Source organism: Pinus tabuliformis, chromosome 4_2, assembly GCF_031772625.1.
Source record: "Pinus tabuliformis cultivar Carrire ecotype Pingquan chromosome 4_2, CPIR1, whole genome shotgun sequence".
Taxonomy (NCBI): Eukaryota; Viridiplantae; Streptophyta; class Pinopsida; order Pinales; family Pinaceae; genus Pinus; species Pinus tabuliformis.
The window spans coordinates 32,253,959-32,272,158 of NC_142304.1; positions in this window are offsets into that span (position 1 = coordinate 32,253,959).

The following is an 18,200-nucleotide window of genomic DNA, read 5'->3' on the forward strand; positions in this document are numbered from 1 at the left end:
TGGATGTCTCTGGACCTGGTTGTTGGGTCAGTTTGGGTCGCCCTTCTCCCTCTGGCATGGTAGTTCTGTCTTTTGTGCTGCTTGCCCTGAGGATAATCTCCCTCTCCCTCATTTCATGGAGACTCCTTCTCCTATAAAATCACTCACCATTGCTATCATCTGCTAGTTCTTTTGGTTGTACAGTGTTGCTGCTGCTTTTGAGTTTGATAGATAGTTGGTGTGAGTGTGACAAGTGTGGGATTGCTTTATAGTTTGCAAGAAGGTGTGGAGTGCCCTTAACCTTGTGTAAAGCTTGTGAATGAGAGAGAGAGGTATATTACTATTTGGGAGACCCATCTTTGAGAGTGAATGCTTGAAGAAACACACTAGTTGGACCCTCTGAGAAGGCTTGCGACGTCAAGACTTGGTTGTAAGCTTTGCTCTTGATTTATTATTAATACAATCAATGATGATTTCCTATGTCTTGTATGTAATTTACTTGATAGCTCATGACTTCTTGACTTTATGAGTAAATAGATCATTGTTGTTTCTCGGTTATGTGCTCTATTGTTTCTTTGTGGTGTTTCAGGTTGATCGCTCGTTAAGGAGAAGGAAACGGAAGCTGGAGCAGCGCAACGAAACTTCATCGACCACCGGTTTGAGGTAGGCCTCCAACGATGACTATTTAAGGGAATTAATTGTTGTTTTGTCCTTGCTATAACTAGACCCACTCTAGGGCTAGAGGGGTTGCCTCTGTCCGCAGAGGGAACACTTTCCTGCATCACAATTCTTTCCACAACCAGCCCTAGTAGTGTCGAGGTATTAGATGGAGGCAATATCCCCCCTCTACAAGTTTCGGGGTAGCACCCCAAGGAAAAAAATTGGACCCTATATTAGTTGGGCGGACCTACTTATGTTGGTGTGCATGGTTTTTGCACATGGTTTTGGGTATGATGGTTTTTTGTCCATGGTATTTTGTAGATCTGGTTAAGGGAACTATGGTTAAGTTCTAATCTATGGTTAATGGATTGGGGCTTATGGATGCTTCGGCATGTATATATATGTGTATTGTAACATTGAAAGGAATATAATGAAAAATCAATCTGGTAGTCCCGGTTTCTGGATCCAAGGGAAAATATCTGTGTATATATGTTTTATGTTTTATGCTCTCGCCATTGTTTATTTTATGTTTTTAAAATTCATATGCAAGTAATTTTTGTATGGGGGGCTTAAAACATACACGCATAACACCTATAAAGAAATAAAATTCAAAGACCAAACATTTGATGAGTCGAAGGCCCTCGACTAGATGGATGATCAAATTAAAAGATTAAGGGAACAATTTCGTAATGGCACCGACTTGACTAGGAAAAATGAATAATGAATTAGTAGGTGGACCGACCAAGCAGATATATATGATTCGACTAGAAGAAGTCAGGAAAGAGAAAGGGACATATCTAATTATGTCATGGGGACTAACAATAGACATGAAGTCAAGAACAAAGAGCAATCAAACGAAACTGACTCAACCAGGCGAAAAAGGACAAAAATTAAAAATTAGAAATCAAAGCACTTGAGTGGATACGTCTAATCATCACATGCCACATAATCAATAAGTAACATTGCAATCACAACCATGTTATCCATCACTTGAAATTATAAATAAATCTCCCACTGAATTTCGAAAAGTAAGGAAGCCATGTGGATCACACGAACCAAACGATATGGAAAAATAAAATCGTCATGTGATGAGACATTTGAGGAAGGTGGCCACCGATGAAAATTATGATGCATTAAATTCCACTCCTATAGACTTGGGAAAACTGGCAGACTTTCCCACCACTCTTATAGAATTTTCTCCAAATACAAACTTTAATCTCAAGGAAATTCTAGACATGCCAAGTCATGTTATATCATATTCTGAATTTCTTGATTGTTTAAGAAATAAAGAATTCCATAACAATTTTGAAATGTTTAAAAAGTGGGTTCATTTTGAGGATGAATAAATTACAGTGGAGTCAAGAACCAAAGCCATATTCGATCCAAAAACTGCAATATAATTGGAATTCCAAATCCATAATATCAAGCAAGAAAAGTTGTATGAACACCCATGGGAGAAGCACAATGGATATTTCAAGATTTGCGATAAAATTGATGATAAATGGATTCTAGAGACTGAAGTACTCAACACAGCTAATATCCAACATATCCTCAAATCTCCTTTAATTGTGGACATGCATGGCCTTAAAGAGTAAGTTGTGAAATTCCTCGTTACTCAGTTTTGTAATGGCTTTCTTTGGCTAGAAAGTCTAGTTCCAATTACATCGACAACCATATATAATATCACAAAGCTCCCCTATAAAGGTGATAAAATCACGAAGAATGTTGGTATCTCCTATTAGATTCAATAATTTATAGGAGGAACAACCACCAACTTACTCAGAGGGTTTGATATTGGCCAAGTTCAGAATCCAGTGATTAAATGGGCATTCATTAGTGTTCTCGCCCCTATTAGGAGGTCCTCTAAAGTGAAACTATCTATGATGGAAGAAATTGGACAGATGAACGGGATAGGAAAAGTCTACAATTCGATAGACCACATTGTTGATATGGTCAAGATGAACTACTACAAATGCCAAAATTTGAGTAAGGCCATTTGGTTCCCCTCCTTATTGATTTTTCTAGCCATGAAGCAAAATTCACCAGTTGGGGAAACAGCATTTACTAGGAGGTTAGTTCCCTTAATGCACAATTTCACAATATTTTCTCATGGTTGGTTGGGGAAACCAAAGTTGTTAAGCCCCCAAGAAATTTTTAGAAACTGGTTGTTGAATATAAAATCATTGTCCAATAAATGGAGGGTACCTCAACACATCCGACGAATGTTAACTGCTTCGTTGCACATTCAATTGTGCCTTGACATAACCAAAGTATGTTATGACAACTCTTCAGATGTAGACCCCTAAGAGCCTTTGTATCAGCTTATAGTCAAAAATATATTTACAAAGAGTCAACAAGCTAATGCATTTTTTCCAATTCCACCACAGGCTCGAAAAGAGTCAAGGTATATACTTTTACCCCTTTCAGTTGTTGAATAAGAAGAAGAAAGGGAAGCATAATTATACACAAGGCCATTTAAAGTTGATTTCTTAGTACCAGTCATAGAGTCTCCTAAGAATACTACAATCAAAGATTCTCAGAGTTCGACATCAGGCTTGGACATAAGCATCTTCCATAAATTGGTAAGAAATTCATATGGGTATTCGATTGGAAGACCCACAACAGCGGAAAAAGCTAGATTCATTTGTCTGAGAATTTTTTGAACACACCCAAGCAAAGGTTAAAGCAAGAAAGAAACCTAGTAAATCATAGAAATTCCTAGCATCGTATATTGGACCCAACACTTGCAATCCCTTGGACATGCTAAAGAATTATTTGTTGAAGCTATAACACAAAAAATGATGGTAGAGAAACAAATTCAAGAGCATTAGCATTCGAATCTATCCAAAATAAACACACAAAAACACATATTCTTCACCAGGGCCATTCGACTAAAATCAATAGGAAAAAGGATCAAGTTTCATATGTTGACTTGACTATTGATTCACCCCTTGTGTCCCAAATAACAATTGTGGAAGAAAAGGAAATTCAAGATAAAACCTTGCTTAAGTAGATGGATACATAGGAAGTCCCTTTGGAGCATACATAGTTAGATGAAAAAATAAAGGAAATGTTGAAGAAAACCAATCAAGAAACACAGGACACTTCAACCTCACTGATAATTCATCAACAAGTGCCACCAATACAGTTGACCACACCCAGCACTTCTACTCTGGAGATAAAAATAGAATCGACATGTACACCTACTATGACATCCAACCTAAAGCATGCTTCTGATAAACACATATTTGAAGCTATATAAAATTCAATGAGAGTAGCAAAGAAAAGATCGAAAAGAAGGAAGTTGAATAGTAACAAGCTTCAACAAAGACTACAACAAGAAAGGGATATTTCGTTGGAACACTAGAATCGGGAAATAGAAAAACACAATATTAACATTCCAACAGGAGTTGATAATCCACTTGTTTCAACTCCACAATTAGTACACCAACTAGTCGATTACAAGGGCATCTAAATGCTCAGGTACATGAAGTGAAGGGCAGGGTATTAGTTCAAGGAACAAAATAATTATCCACTATAATTCAAAAGGCTCACCAAGAATTTTCCCAAGAAAAGAAAGAGTTAGAACAAACATTAAACCATGGTGCTACACTAAGCATGGTTCTTAATAATTTTCCAACATAATTAGCGTCTACCTACAATTGTATAAGAACTCAAGAAATGGTAATCCAAGGCATGTACTCTCGACAAGTGACTAATCCTTGAGAAAATCCTGCCCATGACAATTAGGTTAAATAGGAAAAAAATGCCTAAATATTACAGGAGGAAATACTATGGTTTAGAGAAGGGAAGAAAGAACAAATCAAATCATACAATGCTTTCTAATATTTATAGGGAATTCTTAAGCAAGTAAAGAAATTGGAATAACAGTTACCATTTGATCAATTAGAGCACAAATAACTTGCCTGCAAGGTATAGTATTTGGCATATTTAAAAGCATTAGATGCCCAAGAAAGGCTATTAGTTTGAGAGTGGTCTATATTTGATCAACATATCCAAGTGTTTGCACCAGTAATTTATAAAACAACATTCACTGTGACATCAACATTAGCACCTGCAGTAGCACAATCATCTCAGCATCTCCACCACAGCCTAAAGGCGTCTTCTTTGAGCTATGTTTTTCAAGATGCAGCCCAACCTCTAAACAGCAATCTGACACGCAAGACACTAAAGTTGAAGATTCTAACTAGCCACCCAGGGAAAGGCATAAAAGAGGAATTCACATTTTAAATCTTACAGATCTAGTTTAAGAAACACCAGTCAACAAAGCAACTAAAGTTGTTAATTAGCCAGCCATCCATCCATAATAACTTTAAATTATTTCTAAGTATTTACTTTCTTTTCTTTATGATGTATCAAATTTTGTACAAATTTTGTAAGACTCCAAATCTCCCCTTCTTTAGGCCGAAGAAGGCATTGAGGGTGGGGGAGATGTTATCGGGAATCCACCTTGTAAAGTTGGTCTACCCTCTAGTCCAGTTGATAGTCTAAGTGAGATAGGTTGAGTTGGTCCTAACAATTAAATGATTGTAACTATCTCGATTGAATATATATATGACATTGAATGTATCAACGTACTAAGTATTGATTGGATTCTCAAGATAATATAATAGAAAGCACTGCTTTGTTGGTTTTCTACTACTTTGTGTCTCTTCTTAAATTCTTATGTTGCATATGTTTGTGTGATTTCTTGTTGTCATTTCTACAGGTAGTTAATGTGCACTATCTTCTAGACTACTACACTAGGCTATGTCAAGAAAAAGGTCTAACTCTATGCAAAAGAGGCATATTCCACATTCATCATGGAGTAAAATCCCTTGTAATAATTTATTATATAAAGAGGTGAAATTGCATCATCCCATATGTATTATGGGGATGTAATTTCTCCATACCTCTTGGTATATAATAGAGGTTAGGAAGTCCCATAAGTCACACAAGAAAAATATATGATATTTTTATCATTGTAAAGTGGTGAAGCATTTGTGGTGGTGCACTATGTAAGATTGGAGACTTTTGAAGACAGTAAAGACATTATTATCTTCCAATGGATGGTTTTACCACGTAAATGTATTGTGTCCTCTCTTTTTCTCTCCTTTATTATGTTGATTAAATCTTTTTATGATGAATATGAGGCTAAATTAGTATTAAAAATAATGTTTGTACTCTTCTGTGTTTCAACATATTTTCAATACTCTAACACAGTATCAAAGTGGGTTACTATTTTCTTACCTCCAACCAAAAAAAAATGTAACAACCATTTTTGTTTCAATTTGAGCACTTATTATTTTGTAGATCTATTTTTATATTTAGTAGCGATTAAGGCTTATCTTTGGATCTGGGCATTTTCACTACAAAACATTTTTTTTAAATCTAACCTCACTATTGGATCTAGGACAGTGAAATCAATTAGGAACAATTGTTGGTTTGTTAAATTTGAGTTTGATTTGCCCATTTTTAAATTAGTTTTCACTAACCTAGCTTTGGTTAATTTAATTTATTTTAACCTAATGTTTTTAAGGAACTTTTTAAGGTTTGGTATTTATCCAGCTTGAATTTTTTACCAGACTAATTTTGTTTACCAAGCCCAACAATTTCTTTTGAAGGCAATAAATTTTGTTTTAGGTGTCCATTTTGGACAAAAAATAAATTGCTGAGTTTGATTTTTCTAGATATACCTATTGGGCCCTTCTCTCAGCCTATTTGTGCCATATATATCATTGTAGGAGATATGCACAACCAAATTTACAGGGCTTGTGTTTTCTTTTAAACCTCATAACTTTTGATCCAAGAATTTGTTTTGGGTAAAATTTTCTTGTTGGGTGTGGTTTTCGTGATCTAACTGTTGGGTCATTCCTATCTCATATTAACACACCATACAACCTTGTACATAATTTGTATAGCCTCATACTAATGAGTTTCCTATGCGCAATTTTTTTGGGGTCATTAGATCTAGTTTTGTTTTAATCCTTTGACAATATATTTAATGTGTTTGATAGCTTGCTGTACATTTAACAATCAAATTGAAATATTTTTTATACATAGTTTACTCCAAGGATTCCAATCAAAGTCATATATACCCCTTTAAAACATTGGCCAAATGCAAGAAGCCAAATATACTGATCACACCTATGGCCTCAATTTTGGGTGTTTTGAGAAGCGGGATTACACACCCTTTATGACTTCCTTAACCATCATGAATTCAGCATCTGGGATTGTATTTTGGTTTTTAAGGTCAAAACCAACATTATAATATGAGCCAGTCTAATTATTGGAGGATTCGTAGGCTATGACAGGAAAATCATGATGTGATCCCTAAGCCACATAAGTGTAACATACCTGGTAGGATTAATGCTTGATTAAGGATATGAGGTATAAATTTTGTTTCCTTCATGGGCTTAAAAATTAGCTCTAATACCACTTTGTCACATACCCCTACTAAATTTATCCTAACCACACTTGCAAAACTCAATTTTCATCTCTCATAGATTTTTTCAAATACTTTGTATACAAATAATTATGTTGTATTTTTCTTGTAGACATTTTGTTAAACATTATTTTATGAAATCAAATAAGACATTGCTCTAGTTCCACTTGTAACATACTAATTGAAATATATCACTCAATCATACAAATTTTGATTTTTGTCTTTAAGCTATTTTATCAAATAGTTTGCATGCAAATTGTAATAAAATGCCTTTAACACATTTCTTCAAATGCTTTCCGTGAAAATAAGCATATATCAGCCATAGCAATACTATCATACAACAATACTAACATACAACAATATTATCCCCATACACAAAACAACATTTTCATTGGGGCGCTTCATCATATGGTTTGTATGCAATGAATTATTAAACCATTTAGGCATCTCTCTAAATAGTTTGCATGCAAATATAGAAACTTCTTCAAGGAATATCTCCTAATTTATAGCATTCCATGTTCATAAAATTGAACCAAATGATCAGTGGGAGCTCCCCCCACTATGGTCCAAGTTTCATCCTCTTGAACCTCCCAAATGAAAAGTTATACCAAAAATTCCAACATGACTTGTTTTACAAATGATTTTAGGAGTATCCAGGAATCTTAACTTCATCTGATCATATCTCATGAAATATCGTGACCCAAGGTCTGAAAGTTGTACAAGATGATTGGTGTGATTTCCCCCCTCTATGTTCCAAGTTTCATCTTTTGGAACCCCCCAAAAGAAAATTTATAGCAAAAAATCCAACATGACATGTTGAAAGGTGCATTTAGGAAGCCCCAATTCCTCTAGTAATATTTCCTAAATTTTCATGATCCAAGATCTGAAAATTGGGCCAGAGGATCAATGGGATTTTCCCTCACTATGGTCCAAGTTTCAGCATTTGAAACCTCCTTGAAGAAAATTTATAGTAGAAATTCCAACATGATTTGTTTAAAGAGGAATTTATGAAGTCAGTCTTCCTCAACCAATGTTGTTACAAAATTTAATACATATAAAAAACCATAGCTAAATATTATAACAACTATATCCATGATAAATTTATTGATGGGTAAATTCATGTACATATAAACTTGCTTAAAATAAAATTGAATATTCATGCATGTCAGTCAAGCATCTATGCTAAAAATATCATTAACGCAGAAAAAGATATTGTTGGGCTTAGTGTTGTCATTGATGACAACCAATGTCATGCCACTGATGTCAAAGGAAGTATGATGTATTGGATGTCAAAGGAGGTATGATGCCTTGGAAAATAATTGAGAATGTGTTGACACATCAGTATGATATCCTGAATATTATTGAGCATTTCTTGGAGTCACGATGATCAAATGAGTATTTAGAGGGTTTGGTTGGATGGTCCTCTATGAGATCTTTCCAATGGTATACTACAATTGGTCAAACTTCTCTGGAATGAGAAGAAAATACAGTTTGAACATCATACCATGGATATCATTAAGCATTGTTATTATTGAGCAGTTGTTAAAGATATGTCGATCAAATAAGTTTGCAAATGGTTGGGTTGGATAGTGCTCTCTAAGACCTTTCCATTGATATGTAGAACTTGGTAAAACTCCCACCGGATAAGCAGAAATGCCACTTTGAAGTCAAGCAAGTTCATAATGGAGGAAAAGGGGTCAAACCCCAAATTTTTCAGTGTGAATCTTTGTCAGTGGATTAATCTAGTTTGGGTGATCAGTGGTGGTTTTTTATTGAACATGCATGAGCATAAACTGGTAGATTTGGTTGATTTTTGTTGTGGTTTCATAGGGGAACTGTGAATGTGTGACCTCAAGCCCACATGGCTTACCAAAAACAAAATAGGGTAACATGTATTATTAACCAACAATAATGCATATATGTAGTGAGTCCAATGTTTGATGTGGCAAGTCCAACGTCATGATGGGTCTAGTGGTCCAGTGTGATATAAATTGATGTGGAAAGTTCAATATAATATATGTTTGACATGCCAGGTTTAACGTCATGTTTGACAAGGAAAATCTAATGTAATATATGTTTTAACTTGGTAGGACTAATTTTTGGCATGGTCGAATAGAAGACCCACGCATCATCTACACAATACACAATATAACCTAACACATTCATAGATGACGTGGTAAAATGGGTGATGTGTCAACCTTATGATATGTACACATGGCATGTCAAATAGATGGTTTTGAGTGCCCAGCAAGGCCAATTTTGGGTGACACATGGCACAGTAATGTCACATTGACATCAACAATCAATTAACCATGGGCACCTAGGCCCAAGTCATATGGCAGGGTCACATGATATTTGTCAGGTCTCGGTCGCATGATCTAGTTATATTGGTTGGCTCCATTGATTGTTAATGGCATGGGTCAACCCCATAAGTTCCCCCCACCCCCCCACCCACCCCCACCCCCCTCACAAACACACACAAATATATGCATCATGGATGATAACATTCATTCAACATGGGTGTGAAACAATATATGGGTGGCTTTGTGGTTCGGAAGTAGTGTTGTAGTTATGTGGTCTCGCAAGCAAGATATCAATTGGCTCCATTGATAGTTGATGGCATGGGTCGGCCCCATAAGGTGCCCCCTCTCACATGTGTATGTGTGTGTGTGTCTGTCTGTGTGTGCGTGTGTGCGTGTGTGTGTGTGTGTGTGCGCGCGCGCGCGCGTGTGTGTGTGTGTGTGTGTGTGTGTGTGTGTATAATATCATAGGGCTAGATTATGTGAACATAGTGCATAGACAAGTTGGTGTCAAGCTTGTTTTCTCTATGGTGGTCATGGGTTCGAGTTCGAGATTTAAAAAAATATGGTGTTTGAAACTAGCGCACGAAGAAGGGCATTTTTTCAAACTTGAGTAGTGCATTTTATTGAACCAGTGGGGCACATTATGTCAAGTGCGTTCTTTGTAGACAATAAAAACAAAAAAACAAAAAAACAAAAAACAAAAACAAAAAAACCTTTTGTTGACCTGTTAGGGTCCTCTTTTCAAACTATTAATTTTTATAATTTTTTGTGCGTTAGTTTGAAGCCCAAAATTATTTTTGAAAAGGACCAAATGGCAAGAAATTTTTTGTGATCTGAAAGAGGGACATGAAAAGTCATGAAGGCATATTTTTTAGGGTAATAGGTTATATTTATTTTGTTGTTGTCAAAATGTCCTGGGGCTCATGAACAAATTTAGTATTAATGATCAAAATAAGAAATGAAGAAGTTGCTACAATTGATTATTTAAGAATTGGATGAAATTGCTTTGATATGATCAAATTTGTCAAAGGTATTTATTTTGTCTAGAGCTTGTGGATCTAGTTTGAAATATTTTAAAAAGTGATCTACTATGTTTTGGTGCAGGTTGGTGCCTCAATCAGGTTAGATCCTATAGCAAGTCAGTGCTTGCATATTTCATAGGTTGGTGCCTCAATCAGGTTAGAGCCTACAGAAGTTTGGTGCTTGTATATTTCATAGGTTGTTTCCTCAATCAAGTTAGAGCCTACAACAAGTTGGTGCTTGCATATTTTGGAGGTGGGTGTCTCCATCAAGTTGGATCCTACATCAGGTTGGTGTTTACATAAGTTTGAAGCCTACAATAAGTTGGTGCTTGCATATCATTGGGGGTTGTTTCCTATAGCAAATTAGTACCTGAAAATTAATTTTTGGGTTGGTATCTCCAACAAGTTGGTGTCTAGAAATTGATTTTGGGGCTTGGTGCCTCCAGCAGGTTGGTGCTTACAAATATATGTAATCAAAGAGTGAAGAAGATAATAAGATTTTTGGTTTTCTCCCATAAGGGTTTCCATGTGTTCCATGTATAATTGGTGTTCCTGTGTATTGATGTGATGACTGATTTTATTGATGCAATGTTATGCTTTTAGCTATGATAAATTATGAATTGGTTAAACTGGCCTTTACATTGATTCACAAGCCCCCCCCCACCCAATGTAATCATATTTTTTAACTATTGTAACTAGAGCAGGTTCCTTCAAGAACTATTAATGAATATAAGATTGATCACAGCAAACATGGCCAATCTCAAATCTTCAAGCAAGCCTCCTTAGTTTGATGGATTCTGGAAAATGAGAATGGAAACCTACATTATGCCTTTAGGTACTAATGTATGGATGGCTATTGAGAATGGTTTCGAAGTGCCTGCAACTCCTCCCATTCATGCAATTCATAAATCTCCTATACATTTAATGCAATGGAAAAAAATTCATCCTAAGTGATTTATTATATACTAAATTTTTCAAAGTAATGTACTACAATTTAGCCAAATAATTGTAGGATAAGATTAAAAGTTTTTGTGAAGGGGATGACAAAATAAAGGAGGCCAAGCTGCAAACTTATAGAGGTCATTTTCAATGTTTGAAAATGGAATAAGATGAAAAGATTTCCTCATAATTCCTTCAAGTAGATGCAATTGTTGACACTATCAGAGGTCTCTATGAAACAATCAAGGAAGACGATATTGTCCATAAAAGATTGAGATCACTTCCCTCAAGGTTTAATCCTAAATTTTCAACCATTGAAGAACTATCTATGTTAGGCCCCTATACTACTAGTGTAACCCCTTATTGTTATTAGTACAACCCCCTTATTATATTTTTGCACCCATTTAGTCCCCATATTTTTATTATTGTGCACCATAGAAGCTCACTATTGTTATTATTGTGCCCTTACATTATTATTGTTATGTTGGCTCTCATTATATTATGACCCCTTAGACTCCTATATATAGAAAGGAGGTCTTGTCATTTGTATAATCCAAGAATTGTTCATTTGTATAATGTAAAGGAGGTTTCCCCTTCGAAGAGGTTGAATTCTAAGGCATTCAAGTATCTGTTCTATCATTTTGTGAGTTGGTTTCATAACATTTGGTATCAGAGCTTTGGATTCTAGGGTTTCGCTGCTCCAAATAGGCCATCGTGGAATTTTTGCTATAACTTATTTTCTGCAATGTTTCAGAAGTGCAAACAAAAACTAATTTCAGAAGAAATCATGTTGAACCTTGGGTTCAAATTTCAGAGCTTGTCTCCCTACATTTTCGAAGATATGATCTGAGGAAGTTAGGCATTTTGCAAGCTCCAGAATTTAAGCTAAAACAGGTCATCATGGGATTTTGGCTATAACTCTTTCGCTACGAAGTTTCATAAGCTAAAACAAAAACCCATTTGAGAATAGATCGATTTGAACCTCGGCCCTAAATTTCAGATCCTGTCTCGCTATATTTGTGGAGATATAGTCTGAGGAAATTAGGGTTTTTGCAGACCCACGAATTACATTCCAAAAAGGTCACCTTGGGAAAATCATCATAACTATCTCTCCGGGCATTAGATTGCAATTTCGTAAGAATTTTCAGAAAGAGGACGGACTGTAGTTTCCTGTGTATAATTTTTAGATCCCAAGGTAAAAACAGTGACACGTGGCACTTCATACAAGTTCGCTCTTCTAAAAAGGTATATAATCAGGTCATGTTGGGAGATTGTTCATAACTCTTTCCTAGAGAATCTAAATTTGATCAGACTAGTGGCATTGGAAAGAGGACGCAGAGGGCTACTGCAGTTGCAATTTTAGAACTTAAATATTTGAAAGTACAGAGTTACAGTCGTTTCAAGATCGAGCTCCTAAAATCAAGAAAAAGAAAGATGAGGAAGTTTGATGGCAAGGATCTGGTAAATTGGATACTACAAATGGAGAAATATTTCAATCTACATGAGGTGAAACTATTACAAAAGGTATGTATTACATCTTCATATTTAGAACTAGATCAATTTTTATGGTATAAAGGGCTTTGTTCTCATAAACCACTTGTTACATGGTCATTTTTCACGGAGGAAATGATAGCACATTATCAGGATACTAAGAGAAAATCCTTCTTTAGCTAATTGATAAATCTCAAACAAAAGGGTTCAATGGAAGAGAACATTGAGGACTTTCAAAAATTGAATAGAAGGGTAAATTATATTCTAGAGAAGAAAATGATTGATGTCTTCATAGGGACTTTAAAGGATAACGTTCAACATGAGGTTCATTTTTGGGAACCTGATTCATTGGAGGAGGCATTCGAGTTGGCAAGAAAAATTGAAAGTGAAATTATGGAAACAAGGAATCCCACCACTCATGACTATAATTATGAAAGTGTTTCTTCTCCTAGCCTTCCACAACCTACAAGGATTACACCACAACAATTGGAAGAGAAAAGAGAAAAGGGGCTTTGTTACAATTGTGATAGCAAATCCACTAAAGGTCATAAGTGTGCTGAGAAGAAATTATTTTACATAGAGTATGAAGAGGAGGAAGAAAAGGATCAAGAAACATCAAAAGAAGAGGATATACGCCAGGAACAAACCCTAGAGAAAGAAGAAATGAATCTGACCATATCTTGTAAAGCATTGACAAGAATTACCACTCCTCAAACTCTCAAGATAGAAGGACATATCAAGAAGAAAAAGGTTCAAGAAGTGAAAGATCATATCGAGAAAGCAGAAATGAATCCAACCATATCTTGTAATGCATTGGCTGGAATTACCACTCCTCAAACTATCAATATAGAAGGACATATCCAGAAGAAAAATGTTCAAGAAGTGAAAGATCACATCAAGCATCAAGAAATGAATCCGACCATATCTTGTAAAGCATTGGAAGAAATTATTACTCCTCAAACTCTTAAGATATAAGGACATATCAAGAAGAAAAAGGTTGAAGCAGTGAAAGATCACATCGAGCATCAACAAAGAGTTCTCCAACTTTTAAATGATAATTCCACTTTGGTGCAGAATCGAATGAAACAACAGGTAGATCAACATCACAATGAAAAAAGTTTTGATGTAGGTGATTGGGTATTTTTACAGCTACATCTCAAGCAAGCTATTTATGAGAAGGAAATGTTGGCAATACTAGATGCACTTAAGAAATGGCGAACTTACCCAATGGGAAGACACTTCAAGGTAAAAATGGATCATGATGGTCTTAAATACTTTTTAGAACAAATATTATCTTTAGAAGAATAGAAAAAATGGGTCACAAATATGTTGGGTTATGAATTTGACATCATCTACAGAAAAGGGAAGAAAAATTTTGTTGCAGATGCACTCTCAAGAAAGAATGAGGATGTGGAAACATTGTTTTGTGCTATTTCTATTATCCAACTAGATTGGATAAACGAAGCAAGGGATGAATGGAAGAATGACAAAGAAGTGTGGCCACTCATTCAAAAGTTGCAAAATATCCCAATTCAAACAATATTGCCAGAACTTGAAGAGGAAGGAAATATCATATTGGAACCTGGAACAGTCACAGAAACAAGAACCTAAAAGCTAGAAAATTGATCAATTTCAGAGTATCTCATCAAGTCGAAGAACTTACCCACTGAATATTCCACATGGGAGGACAAGAATTTATACAGAATCATTAAAGAATCATTCATTTGTGTAATGTAAAGAAGTTTTCCCCCTCGAAGAGGCTGAATTCTAAGGCATTGATCTATCTTTTCTATCTTTTTGTGAGCTAGTTTCATAACATTTGGTATTAGAACTACTCAAGCGTTGGGGACAACACTTTTTGAAGGATAGGAGCATGTTAGGACCCTATAATACTAGTGTAACCCCTTATTGTTATTAGTACAACCCCTTATTATATTGTTGTACCCATGTAGTCCCCATATTGTTATTAATGTGCATCATAGAAGCCCACTATTTTTATTTATTGTGCCCTTACATTATTATTGTTATATCCGCTCTGATTATATTATGACCCCTTAGACTCCTATATATAGAAAGGAGGTCTTGTCATTTGTATAATCCAGGAATTGTTCATTTGTGTAATGTAAAGGAGGTTTCCCCCTCGAAGAGGCTGAATTATAAGGCGTTCAATTATCTGTTCTATCTTTTTGTGAGTTAGTTTCATAAAAATCTGACATTCAAAAGTTAAAAATGGTTACCCTTCATGGAACTTGTAATGTATATGAGCTAAGGACAGAAAAGGAGAAAACGAGATCCTGAGAAGCCAAATTTAAAGTAGACAAGGAAGGATTAAGGAAGAATGGGATTCAAGAAGACTCCATTCATGAATCATACAAAGAGGAAGCCAAATTTGTAAGAAATATAAAGAAGGGAACTGGAGATTTCAAAGGTAAGCTTTCATTTAAACGTTTTGAATGTGGAAGAATAGGACATTGTGCTTCTAAATGTCCTTATGAAAAAGTAAATGATAGTGATGATGAAGTAAAATTCAAATCTAATGATCATAAAAGAAGATAAAATGTAAAAAAGAGAAGCTTGTACTCCAAAGAATAGAGTGATTGTGAAAGAAATATAAGCATGTTTGCTAATGGGAGAGGAGATATATTGTTCATAGACATGAGTGATAAAAAAAATTGAAGAATGAATTAAAGTAGAAGTAGACTTTAAAGGAGAACTCATAAGTTACTTGGAAGAACTACGACAGCTAAGAAAAAAGGTAGATCAACAAGAATTGCAATTGCAAGAATATAAGGATAAAGCCTGTAATGAATATTTTTTTATTCTTCTGAAAAATTGAACTGGAAGAAACCAAGAAGATAAAGGAGATTTTGTCAAAACAGTTAAAAGAAAAGGAATAATGTTGTGAAAAATGGAAGAAGAAATTGTTATTTTAAGAAAAGAATTAGAAAAGACCTCAGATCAACTTAATCAAAAATTGAATCTCATTAAAGGTTTTGAGTCATTAGATCACATCCTCAGCCTTCAGAGATCACCATTATTGAAAACATGTTTGGGTTATGTTGGTGAACCAAGGTCAAGGACATCAAATGGAGAAAAACTCAAGAGCATTGTTGAACCAATTCAAGAATCCAACAAAAAGGGTACCAATCAAGTAAAGGACCAGCTTAACCATGTCCACTTCAATAGCTTAGATGACACTCAAGAAGAAACTAGGAATCAACAAGATACAACTAGAAAAAGCAAGGGAAGAAATCAAGATGAGTTTGAAAACGCTACATCAAGAATTCTTTCTAATCCTCTCAAGAGATCTACAAGCAGAAGTGGAATAAGGGTCAAGGATTAGCAAAGAGATACATCTCTTCGAAGGCAGAACAACTTCAAAAGAAATGTTCCATCAAGACAACATCACTTATCCAGGTATCAAACTATATTCTTTGGTCATTATTTCTCATGTATAGAATTTGGACATAAAGCAAGGTATTGCAAAACCTATGCCATGAATGACTATATGAATAGAGGCTATTATGAGACAACTAGGAACAAATGTACGAGAAATCAAATTAGAAGCTATAATGGCATATCATATGAACCATTTTTTCCATTATTCAAGTTAAACACGGAATTTTATGAATGCCACAATAAATGGCATATATCTCGTGGTTACGGGATTAACATGAGATGGTTCAAGGAAAAGGTCTCTCTGCTAACTCAAGGAATATAACGAAAGCATGGAGAGAAAAACTTGAATAACCAAGGAGATATTTGGCCACTTAAATCTAATCCACTATTAAAATCTTCTTCAAGTATATATGTGTAATTATGGAACTTCAAGAAGAAATAGTGTGCAAGATGAATGTTGAATATTAAAGGAGCCCAGGCATAAGGGGAGAAGTTATTAAAAGAGCAGTTTAGAAATCCACGAAAGTTGAGCAATGAACCAACATATTGGATATTGATACACTTACATTGGATCGTGGATTTGTGCATGTGGTTTTCTTATCACTTAGAGGTGATATCTCAGTTGAGGATTATACGGATGACTTTCAACCTATTGATAGGAGGAGTATGATTGTAGCCACAATAGGAAGCATTTACAAGATAAGAATGTATTCAAAGGGAGAACCCATTAATAGGGGGAGCAGGTCCACAAGTAGAAGTGTTACACAGAAATTTGTCACCGTTTGTCACCGTCCCTGTTACCCCTCACCCGCACACTGGAGGACTCATTCCGGGACCTGTGAGAAGTGACATGACCTGAAACCACTTGCATCATATTCCTCTAAGTATGAGCTTCATATGCCCTGAAGACATATCTTGCAAAATACCCATGAAAACAGCTCTTTTTGCATTAGCACGGGTCCACAGTTCATTGCCCACGCCAATGAGGGAAATCCTCTAAAAAGGGCGCGCCATTGGCGCTCTGTCTCAGAGTCGCACTCGCGCCAATCGAATTGAGTAAAGTTTTTAACCAACAAGCTCCCGAAGGTTCTCTTCAACCCATTCACCAACTGAATCTATGTTGAGCTAGGATGGTTTGGCTTCGAATCTCCATAGAAGGGAAAGTGGTTTGCCACCTTTCATGGAAGTTTCCAAGTGATAAAGCCAATCCCATGAATAATGTGGTTGATCCTATCTCTTTCTTCTCTATCTATAAAAGCTTGCCTCTATGCCTTGAGCAAGCTATTCATAGTTGCAATAGTTCCAGTTCTAGCATAGTGATAGAGAGTTTGAAGCTGCAAGAGCCTTCTTTGCACCCATAAGGCCAAATCTAAGTAAGGAGATTCTTGTCACCCAAAGAGAGAGAGGCTTGTTCCTCATCCCAGCAAGCTTTGCAAGACTTGTGTAGCTGACTACCCAGCCAAAGGAGGATTTGATGTCAGAACAATGGTTGTATTCTTCTTTCTTATTTATTAATAATAGATGACTATCATTATGGTTCCACTCTCATTGTCTTATGTTTGATGTTGAGTTATATCTTTTCTGACTGATATATAATTGCATCTACTAGATTTTATGCTTGTTTTCGTGTTGTTCTTTGCATGTGCAGGTGTCCAATCATGGAGATCGTGGGGATCGTGACCGGCCAAGGCAAAGGAACGAGGGCGATATCTCTTCGACGAACACTAGCGTTGGAATCCAAGTAGGTTCTCACCATCTACTTTTCATTTGCAATTAGGAACTTGCGTGATAGCATTGTGTGATTGTTGCTAGACCCGGTCTGGGCTAGTAGGGATCGTCTCTGTCCGCAGAGAGGATTTACCTCCACAACAATTTGGCAACTCCGCTGGGGAGTCTTGTCTCTTTGGTTTCTTGTTTGATTGCTTAGATAGCTTTCTGGGTTGGATTTATTGTTGTTTCTTG